The following is an 11,939-nucleotide window of genomic DNA, read 5'->3' on the forward strand; positions in this document are numbered from 1 at the left end:
AGAAGGTCAGATGAGTCTCATACCTCACCTATTTGTTTTTGTTTTTTTGCTCTTGTGACCTTCTCAATGTGAGCCCAAGGGCAGTTTAATGTCATTTTCAATTGACAGCAGAGGGCAGTATAAGGCCCAAATAGCAGCCCCCTGGGATGGATGAAGATTCGTTAGATTTTAATCAGATGTGGATTACAGTACCTGTAAGAGTATTGGACGAGGAGGGCAGTGGAAACCTATGAACCAAGCACACTTATTTACCGTCTTGGTCCCGTTTGGCAATATCAGACGCCTCCGTTGGCCCCTTGGGGCCACGGTGCCCTTCTCTGCACCACGCTCACATTCAAATGCTATTTGCAGCCATTAGGCCACCAAGGTCAGCACTCCGCTTACATTTTCACAGCTTTGGGCAGCTTGCTCTTTTTCCCTTCTGTTTTTGGAGAGTTTCTGAAGTGCTCATTAGCTAAGGCAGGCGTGTCCAAAATGTTTGTCCCAAAAGCCATATCCAGAAATATCGCAGAACGCAAGTGCCACTTGAGAATTCTTCACCTTGGATTTATTTCACATGCTTAAACCTGTCAAAGAATGTTTGTGTATATTGTTGAAGGTATCCCAAATGTCATTATAGACTTCCTTTTTTCTATTTCAGTTCAGGTATCATTTGGAAAGTCTTAAGGCCATCAGTATTTGACTTGGAAAAAAAATTATCTGGATTTCAGTGTAGTTTTATTGCGGCGCACCCAAGAATAGATCCACCTCTGCACTGAGATGCAGCCGATCAGACATCTCGAATTCAGAGCCAAAACAGGAGCAAGCTCTTCTAAACTGAACTGAAAGTGGAGCAAATGTACGCCATTTCTGATATTTGCTCCCCAAAATGAATTATTTGCATTCAATCAGGCGTTATGAACAGAAATTGCTACTCTTTCAATTGCAAATAATTCTTTTGTATTTTTACAAATCTAAAAGACATTTAAAAAAAACACACACACACACACACACACACACACACACACACACACACACACACACACACATTGATATTAGCAAAAGTAGTAATATTTGAGAAGTAGTAGTACACACGTCTTATTCATAAATGCAAAATAAGAAGGTGAATTATTCTCCTGCCTTCAGAGTGAAGAAAGAAAAGACATCACATTTGAGGCTGATCCTGAAGTTTTACCTGCAAGACAAATCTAGTAATCCCTCGTTTATCGCGGGTAATTGGTTCCAAAAACCACCCGCGATAAGTGAAATCCGTGAAGTAGGGTCACCCTCTCATCTGTACATTTTTTTGGGATCAATAAATGTATATGAAACCATTTAAGTGCATATTTTATGTTTAGAACATTAAATAATGGTTTCAAACATGTAAATGATACATTAATTGTATAAATAACATACAGAAAATTCTGTGGGTATGGGCTTCAGCAGTCATGGAGTAAACAAATGAAGGAGGACGCGCTTAGTTGTGATTGGCTGATTGAAATGATTAGGGTCGAGTCGACTTTGTTCACCCACGTCGACATTAATGGCAAACATTCATTTCAGCGAGCTCTCACGAGCACTTCGGGCTTGAAGAATAACACAAGAAGGGGAACAAATTACTTTTGAGTTCTTCCGAGCATTCCCCGTACGGGTGACAGAGAGCGACAGTCTTTAATTAAATCCCCACCCAATTGTATTTAAAATCGTGCTCACTACATCTAGTTTAAAAAAAGAAATTCATCAATTCTTCTGGCCTCCTACATGCCACGATTTAATTGCATTTAGCATTTCACCCTGACATGAACTATAGATGACTGCGGATGCAGTATGCTTGTATTATGTACGATATATGCTATGGATGAGCCAATGAGTATATGCTATGATCAGCGTATCTCCACCGACGAAAGGTTACAGGGATTCTCAAACTTTTGTCTTTGCAGAAAATGTTTATTTTGTTTCAGTTTTTTGTCTCTGTCAGCTGAATTAGCAGTAAAAATCGGCATATGCAGAGGAAGCTGTTAGTGAGACATGCTAACTAGCTAATGCATGAGTGTCAGCATTGACTATAAACAAATGGGGGGGACGGACATTGTTTTATAATTTTACATTCGGTGAAAAGGAAGATTAGTACAGCTCAGACCAAGTTGCTAATGGAGTGCCACAAACAGAAATCAAAGAAAGAAATGAAAGTCAATAGCATAACCACTATGCACTCGTTAGCTGCGTTAGTGTGTCGAGTGCGTGATCATTCCTGTTTTCACATCTAATGTGTTTAATTGTGTTCAACAAGAACAAAAAACAGAATAACTGCAAAGCAAAGACATAAATGAGGGGACGTTCCCATCAATTAGTTCTAAGTGCGTTTGCAAGCCTACATTACAAAGAATCCCAAATAAAATTATCTAATTAAGAGTATTTACTGTGTTTTCAGTTGTATCGTTGATACGGAGCCATGTCAGTCGTCTCTCGGGGGCCCCTACTTGCTACCACACAGCAACATCTCGCATATGTAGGCGATTCCCAATACAATGTTGTTGTGGGGTCCAAAGCAATCTTTATTCCCCTTTTTTTTTTCAGCGGCACACCACACTAATGATAATTTATTGCAAATGTATTTGTGGACTCCCTTAATCTAACTTGCCCAGGACGGCGGTTTGATAACCACTGACATACTGTATCCAGGTAGCAGTAAGCAAAAGGAAAAAGAGCCATTGCGAAGATAACAGCCACCCACAGGAGGAGACCCGAGTCTCTCTATCTCGCTGCTTTCCAATTTCCAGCCTCTCGGCATCATGGGAATGCTCGCTCGCTGGCTCGCACGTTCTCTCTCCGCTCTCTGTTGGGTGTCTCCTTGGCTGCTCGCCCTCATTGTATCGAGTGGAGCTTTGAGGACTGGCCAGGAGAAATCAATAACCATGCGATGCTGTCGCCAATCATCCGCGATCCACTTTGACGGAAAGACTGGCTTTATTCTTGTGTGGAGACGGCCATTACATTTTAAATTTGAAACTATCATGAAATTTTGATTCATTGTCATTTTCATCATTGCAGAGTATTCTCAACGACTGGTTGCTGTTGAGCTTAGTTGAAATCAGTGTGACGCCAAACCAAACCAAAGTGTGTTTACAGGTGTAAATGTTGGAGGAACAGTTTGCAGGGTGGGCTGCTGCTGCTCCAATGTCGATGTCAGCTCCAATTAGTCAGCCTGGCCCCAGGCTCATTACTCACAGTCCTGTGGGGGCTCACATTAGGTACATTCTACAAAGATCTCAACGAGGATTGGGAATGCTCCATAACTTGCATAAGGACAAACTTATCCGTCTCTTTACTGTAGCCTCGGTACCGCATCAGTATGCTGAACTGAATGTTGCGAAGTTGATGTGGACATGATTTGCACGTTAAAAGACCAAACTTTTTTTTTTTGAAGGTCAATGAGAAACAAAGTCAGCAATAAAATACATGGTTTTCTTCTAAAAAAAAAAAAAAAAAAGTTATTTTCCCCAAAGCCTCTTCCACAAAACGAGTTACTAGAGCAAGAGAAGAGAGTAAAGTCAAAGAAGTCAACAAGTTAGCATGACGTGTCTCAGGTGGTGCAGCTCAATATTTTGTCATAAGTAAGAAATCTTTTGACTTTGCAGCTTCTGTCTTCCAGCATATTCAGCAGGAATATAAAATACCTGAAATAACAAAAGCCCCTCTTGATGAGCTCACGTTATCTGCCACGAGTTAGAACTCACAAGCAATTTCATACGACCAATCGACCAATCTCCTCCTGTCAAGTTGAATGAGGCGATCGACCTTTTGAAACGAGACGTTCAAAGTTGTACGTTGTTCCAAGAAAAAAAAAATGCGTGTGTGACATCCTATATTGTTTGATCATCTGTTACGTATGAGATAGAATATCAAATTCAGTCGGAAAATGTCAATTTTGGATGGCGAAATGCAGAAGTCTCAAAGGCACGTCGTTATTTTTAGCCTATACAGTAAGACATCCTTTTATTTCGTCTCGAAATGTGAACTTTCTTTCCGCCTTTATGTGATGTTTCTGATGGATCTTAATACAAGCTGGCAGGAAAGAGTCACAAGCCTCCTGGTGAGAAGCCTTCCCCACTTCCAAAAGCCTTGTGGGATGTCAGCCCCCCCCCCCTCAAAAAAAAAAAAAACTTTCATTTTAATTCATACGCTTCCTGCCACGGCGCTAGCTGTGTAATTACCACATAAGGAACCGATGCGGCGCACTACACGTTTAAAAAGTCAATTACTGCACTTTCAATGCACAGCCCTGCTGGAGCTTTAACAAGATTTCAACAGAAAAAAAAAACGAAAAAAAATTTGAGAAGGAACTTTGAATAAGAAATTGTGCCAACCCAATATAGGAGACAAAATGTGGGGTTTTTTTTTGTTGAAAATCCTCGGTTGACGATAGAATGAATCATGTCATCAGGCTGAGAGGCGGAAAAAAAAAGTCTAAAAATAACAATAAAATGGACCACCAGGCACCATCTGCATTTCTTCACATAAAAAAAAAGACACTTGCACCCTGCAGGGGCCACAATCCAACCGCCAGCAGCTACCAAGCTCCAACTTGCACGCAAAATAGAGACTTGTGTTTGAGCACAAACAAGAGCGCCACTCTGCCACTGAGCCATGCCGCTTTTTCAGGCTGTGTTTGATTGTCTTGGTAGATGAAGCAATGTTATTTTGTTCATCTGTAAAAAAAAAAAAAGAAAATCAAATTTCCATCAAAGAATATTACAAAAAAAAAGATGAGGTCAAAGCTTGATTTAAGTGACCAGCCGGATAGATCTTGACAGGAGAAAATTGTGCATCCAAGTGCATCCACCCGTTTCCACGGCAACGGATGAAGCAGACCATCGGCCACAAAGACGCTTTAAGAGCTTATGCCAGACTATTTATGTTCAAAACATAGCCTCGGGCCATAAAAGAAATGATTTAAGCATTAATTAGGAAGGATTATAAGCAAGTTTTATGAAAAGCATTAAAACAAGTAGAGAGTTTTCATCAAAATGAGAGAATAAAAGAAAGAAAGAGGCCTGAGGCGGGGTGCCTAATCTGAAATAGGACGTCTTATTCTTTTTGCTGGTAAAACAAGGAGATGCAAAGCGAGTGCAGCTGAAGTGCTAGCTGTAGGCTGTGCATTTAATGCACTTGACGTTTGTTTATGAAAATTAATTCATGTCAAGTGGCTCTTTGAATAAAATACATTCAACAAAATCACACTCGTGCCACCTTAATTTAATGTCCTATGTTGCATATTTGTTAACTTGTTTGCATTAGATTTTCTCCAATGGCTTTTAATTAGGTCTACATGTAGATGAAAGTTTGTGTCATTCAGCCCGAGGTTGCTTGTTACGTTGAAATTGAATTTCGGTTTACCTTTGCCGAGGAGGTCAGGCATGTGTGTTTTCTTTTCAGGGACGGGGATTATAGAAAACACAGCCCATGTAGTTATTGCAGAAAAGAGTCTGTCCTAATCTGCCTGCTTCTTAATGATACACGTGGACAAATAATGTCCTAACACTTGAATAGATGCTTCCTAATCTTTTATAGCCCCATTTTAGCTTTTATAAAATGTTTGCACATTAAATATCCCAATCTTTGTATTCACTTGAATACGGGTTGAAAAGCATCTTTAAATGATTGTATCTGCTTTATTTACTACTTTTTACACAACATCCCAACTCCATTAGAATTGTTGCTTTGTAATTTTACAGAGGCCTTTGATTGTGAGCCGCAAAACACACCGCTGAAATAATCTGGCGATATAATCAACACAGTGATTTAAAAAAAAAAAAAAAAAAAAAGACATTTTTCATGACTAAATGTATGTGATGTAGTGTATTAGTATGTATTGGTATTCATGCTAAACTATAAGTGAGAACACAATTCATGTTGGACATCTACATAGAATACCATAAACAATGTAAAATATTTGACTTTTTTTTCTATAGGTCTTATGTAATTCGTTCATTTTTCCTCTGAGTTAGTAAATCTCGTAGTTCAGGGTGAGACAACGAGAAATCCAAAGAACCGTACCGTGCGGGAGTTATTTTTGTACTAAAAAGTCAATTAACACAAAAAGACGTTTTGTTTCTTTTCCACTTCCTTGCCGTTTTATAATAACTAATTTCCCTAAACGAAACCCAAACGTTTGTTTATTCTTTGGCAATTCAATGCAAATGTTTGAAAACAAAAGCTAACACGATGTCGAGGATGACAAATGACAACGTTCAACGTTTTTTAGCTGAAACAGGCCTGGTGATGAAGAGCCGCATTAATTTACTCTCTCACTCTCTCTCTCTCACACACACACACACACACACACACACACACACACACACACACACACACACACACACACACACACACACACACACACACACACACACACACACACACACACACACACACACACACACACACACACACACACACACACTTTTGTGGCACAATGACGACTTGTGTCACTAATAGAGCGAGCCCAACTGAATGCTACCAAATGGAAGCAGACAGAATTAATTGCGCTGTGCCGTCGTCGTGCCCTTTTTCTCTTTGATAAATCTCAAAGCCGCCACAAGCCGTGCAGATGGAGAAAAGTGCAACTTTGAGAAGCGATCTGGGGACGCATGGTGCCTGAAACACACACACACACACACAAAAAAAGGCATGCCAAAGTCTATGATTGCACCCTTTTCTATAGAAAGTGAGGCAGAGACTGCGGCGCTTTACGGGCTAAGGAGTAAAAGTGGAGTGTTCCTGTGGTGCTCAATTACGCCGCCGTAGGAGGAAGTCGGCTTCGTGGAAGACTAATGGAGATATCGTTAGCTTCTTATCTTCAAAGTTTACTTCAGGGTTATTATACTTTATGAAAACTAACAATAACAAACTATAATTGCAAAAGCATTTTCGTTAACAAAATCAATATAAAATCTTGATGGAAAAGTGAAGCGCAACTATAATGACAGCAAAAATGTTTTTGGGTATTACTGCGCATTCAAAGCTACAGAAGGAAGGTCAAACAATTGTTTGAGAATTGCAATTTTATTTATTACACAGGAAGTTCTTTCTTTCTTTTAATTTTAATTCTGGCTCTCAACAAATACTCTAGATTTTTTTTAAATGAAAAATAGTACTAAAACTAATAAAATCTCAAATACAAAGTTGCTCTTTAACTCAAATTAAGTATTAAGTATTATAACCCAGGTTAGCTCTCCCAAAAAACTAAAACTAATTATAATAACTGAAATGATGTGGACTTATAATATGAGCAATTATTTTCAAGTTGACTCATACATTGGAGATTTAATCATGCCGAGCGAGTTATTGCATCATGGGAAAACTGGATTTCCTTTTTTAAAATCTATTAAATATGAGGGTCATGGACTCAGCACGAGTCGAACAAAACAATCCCAAGTTGAGCTGTTTCCCCAGAGCGAGTCATTTCTTCATCCAATTAAGTCAACCAACATCAGCTCACCGTGTACATTTGCATTTAGACAGACAAATGTGGAAGAAACAACAAAAAAAGCAACTGCACTGAAACACCTTCAAAATGGGAGAAAAACAGACACACAAAAGAGCAACAATATTAAAGGGCATCGAGATTGTTCGTACCTGTTGCGGGATACTAGCATTAAAAAAAAAAAAACGCTACTCTTAGCCATATGTGTAACTGTAGTCATAGTGTAATATTGTGTTGGAAAAGGCCTACTAAAGTGCTTCTCCGACACCTGTTGCATTTTCTGGAATAGTGACGGCACTCAGTTGTCATGGTAACAAGAGGTAACCATCTACCGTAGTTGAGCAATTTTTTGACTTGTGACTGTGTCAATTGACAAGTGTAGTCAAAGTGGACATTTTTAAGAGTGGCCTTCCTTTTGTAGCCTAAGGCACACCTGTGCAATAAACATATTGCACTGTGTGTGAGCAAAATGGTGGTCACATCAGATAATGACTTGTTTTTTGACCACCCAGACCCCACACACAGTAAAACTAGACCTTTTCCAGGAGGCCTTTTATTATGGGCAGCCTAAGAGAGAGAAAAGGGCCCTTTTATATCCTTGATTCTGCTTCGTGTTATTGTCCTCTGTTATTAATTTGACAATTAGTGTGAATATTGCCGTTGTGACAATTTTATTTCAATCACAGGATGAATAAAGCATCCATCAATAAAAGGTCTCCTTTAATTGACTGTTCTGAAACAGATCGGAATGTTGTGGAAATAAATGCAATCAAAAATAAAACACTGTTAAATGAGAATATGATACCTGAAAACAATCGGAAGAAGCCGCTTGTGAAGAGTGCGGGAGCTTGATTGCAAATTGCTTCTGAACATAAAGTGTCTGTCTGCAACCAACAAGAAATGCTTCTTACAGCCATCTGTTGAGTTTGCCGTCGTTTGACAGTTGATCTTGAGGTTGTCTCTGCAGGCTACACCCAAACCGGTTGCTTGCCAATCACAAGGCACAGACAGATAGACAAACAGCCATTCACAACCACATTGACACCTCTGGAAAAATCTTCGTAAATGTTCTCAAAATTGGGCCGCCCAGACGCTAGCTATTATAAATGGTAGATGGGCTGGCGCTAGTCTACCTTCGGCACTCAAAAGTGGTTACCCCCTGATGACACAGGAGCAAGTAGAGGTTCCGTATATTGATGAAAGACAATGGTTAGGAGATTGATCCAACTCCCAACCGCTGAGTTGGGAGATGACCACTCCACCATTGAGCCATGCCTGAAGGTCAACAAAATAATTGACAATAAATTTTCATGCGGAGGTATTTAAATTATTATTCCGGTGTGCTAGCCACTGATCATGCTCAGTTTCTTTTTTGCTCTGTGTGTTATAGTAATTTGATATCCCGATACAGACAGACAAAAGCTATTTTGATAGCGATTAGGCATAAATGTCCATTACATTCTGTATATTGGCAGTCATTATAATACATTGAATAAGCAAGGAGTTTGTACTCATTGACATAAAGTACCAAATGCAACCGTTTCATGTGATTGTGATATGCTTCGAATTCAGTGAAGCAAAGGCACTTTTAACAGTTGAAGAAATCCATGCTGACATTTACACTGCGTACAGCATGTGCATCAACTTTAATAGATGTCTTTCCTTGTGGCCTTTCATTGCAGCGTCTAATGGCTTTACTACCTCGTCGGAGGCGGGAGGAAACAAAACATTGTCGATTGTCTACTCTCGAAAAAACATTTTAATCATCATCCGGTTCTACTTGGTAAAATTATAAATGAGGAAGTCAATGCCAGATAATTAGACTGAGAAGGAACAGGAAACTGTTGTTTTACGTTGTGCTGCAATATAGCAGGTTGACAAGCTTCCTTTCGACAATTTGGCTTTGACAGCACTTGGTGCCGGGGAATGACGTTGAAGTGAGTTCGTTTCGGCAAATGTGGTCCTTTGCCAAAGATTTGTGGCATCTTTGTGCCAAAGCAACATGTAGAAAGTGTTGAGGAACTTCATTGAGGCAAAAGTACTGCTTCGCTTTGGCAACTGGGTACCAAACGGAACTACGGTGAAGTGAGTTGATGGTTTCTTTTTGCACTTTGGCACCATCTGATGCCAAAGAATGATGTAGGTTCGTCGAAGGGGTTTGATTTAAGTGAAATGTTGCAATTAAATGTTGCCCTTGGGCAATAAAGTTTTTCCGGCCTTAACAATGATAGTAAAGTCATGCAGAGCTTTCGTCTGTAGCCGCTTTCAACCAGCATCACATCTGCATCAACATGCTGTCATTGTTAATGCTTCCATCTAAAAGAGCCCCTTGCCGCTCATCCTCACCCCTCCCATCTGTCCCATTAAAGTCCACTTCCCACATTGTGGGGCCACGCCGGCCTTGAACACCACGCCCGGAGCGAGACCCCTGCAGCCGCGCAGTAAATAACCAGCATAAACGCAAGCTACAGACACCCAGCCATTTCATGTTAATAGGAACGCGTCGCTTAGCGGATCCTAAATAATAGCTCGCAGTCCCCGTGGCCAAGGAGACCGCATGCTTGAGAATTTATGGAGTTGGGAAATGGATTTTCTATCAATGTCCCCTGCCGTTCCCACCGCATTTGTCTGTTTTGGTATATCACAGCTCAGCATGGGGAGGCAGGTAAAGAGCAAACAAACCAAAACTACTCATATTCTGTTCTTAAGCAGATCTATACGTTTAATGTCTGCACCTACTAAAAGTTCTGGCTCTGTACATAATTTAAAAATAAGCACATAATCACAAAAGTAGGAGGTAAGATTTTCAACGTGCTATACAGTACGATATACATTTTTAGAACTTGGCACACTAAAAAAATAGTGAGACAAAAAGTCTCTGGGTAGAGCTTATTGGGCCTCTCACTGAAAATCGACTCATAACCGTATTAACTATGAAATCGTTGTCCTGCTCATCTAAAGAAAGACATATTGATTTCAAAAATCCGATTTCATTATTTCTAGTGGTGCAATGCGAAAACTAATCGATTATTAAATTATTTGGTTAATATTAAATACATCGTCGATAAATCGATGAATCATTGACATAGCTGTTTTAATTTAAGATTTTCCAAACGCTCAGAATATTGAGAAAATATTACCAAATTTTCTTGTCCTCTATGAAAGTAGACTGATTATATACATGGGTTGAATCAAAATTAAAAAAAATACTTTTACCTTGAATGGTAATTATCAATATTTTTGCCTATTTTTTTTACATGTTAAAGACCAAACCAGTGACCAAATTCTAATCAGTCAATAATCAATCTGTCAATTTGAAACAATGTCATTTTTAAAGGGTTAGAAATTAAAACATGTTTAAAGTAATCAACAGCGGAATCAATAATTAAAATAAGTGTTTGTTGCGGCCTAATTATTTAACTTTTCTTTAGTCTTTTTTCAAGATCAGTCGATTAGTGGGGTGGCACCCTAGCGCCCTCTATTGGTCAGCTGCCCTTCATCGTCATCTGGGGTAGTTGAAAAAGTAATGAACCTGTATAAGTAAGAATTAAAAAGCACAGATACTGAGTGTAAAATAGCTGGCTGTCTTTTCCAAATGGCAAATGTCACATTTGAAGCTGAAGGAGTGCACTTTTAATTTTGGTGTGTGTGTGTGGGGGGGGGGGGGGGGTTCCCACATCTATTCTAACTCATCACTTTCACTGAGTCAAGCCAAGTCAATAGTCTGAGAGGGCTTAGCGCTTCAAAACAGTGACCGAGAATTCAGGGAAAACCATTATCTGTGTTTCTGAGAGGGAAAAAAATGCTACATGGAAGATGATAGACGTGGCAATTATGTTTTTTGGGGAGGGGCACGGTACGGTGGCACAGATGCTGAAGGGATTCAAACGGTACTGACCATTCGAATTTCTTTCAAATGGTTAGTGGTGCATGTTTTGTTTGTGGATTGAAATAAAAAAAATATATATAATGTTTCGTCTAGTTTGCCATTTGTATTCCCTTAGCACTTAATTTTGTGAGTAAATGTCAAAAAGACAATTTGTGCAAGCCACTACAATGGATGAGACACATGCGAAGGTTGTCTGTGTTGAATCATTCAACAACTGAATAGTCATTTATGTGACATACTAAATTCATGATTGTGTTCATGCTAGATGTATGATGTTGGTGTTTTATGATCACCTCCATTTTAATTGCTTTGTGTGGCATCAATTTTACTCCGACTCAATTTATTGTCAGAGCTGTCGACAATCAAATGATTCACAAACAATTCAATATGGCGCGCTGTTTTTGTTTATAGTTTGTGATTGTGATATTTTGGGGCTCTTATTGAATGCTTTTGTTCCCACCTGGCGTGCTGTTTTCTTTTAAAGCCGTGTTGCAAATGAAAGCTAACAATTTGGCCGTACTCCACGTTGTCTGTGGCAGTCTCTGCTGGGATTTTGCACTATACAAATACAAGCCGCTTGACTGCAAG

The sequence above is a fragment of the Syngnathus leptorhynchus genome, chromosome 2, assembly GCF_054491065.1.
Source record: "Syngnathus leptorhynchus isolate UIUO chromosome 2, UIUO_Slep, whole genome shotgun sequence".
In the NCBI taxonomy this organism is placed as follows: Eukaryota; Metazoa; Chordata; class Actinopteri; order Syngnathiformes; family Syngnathidae; genus Syngnathus; species Syngnathus leptorhynchus.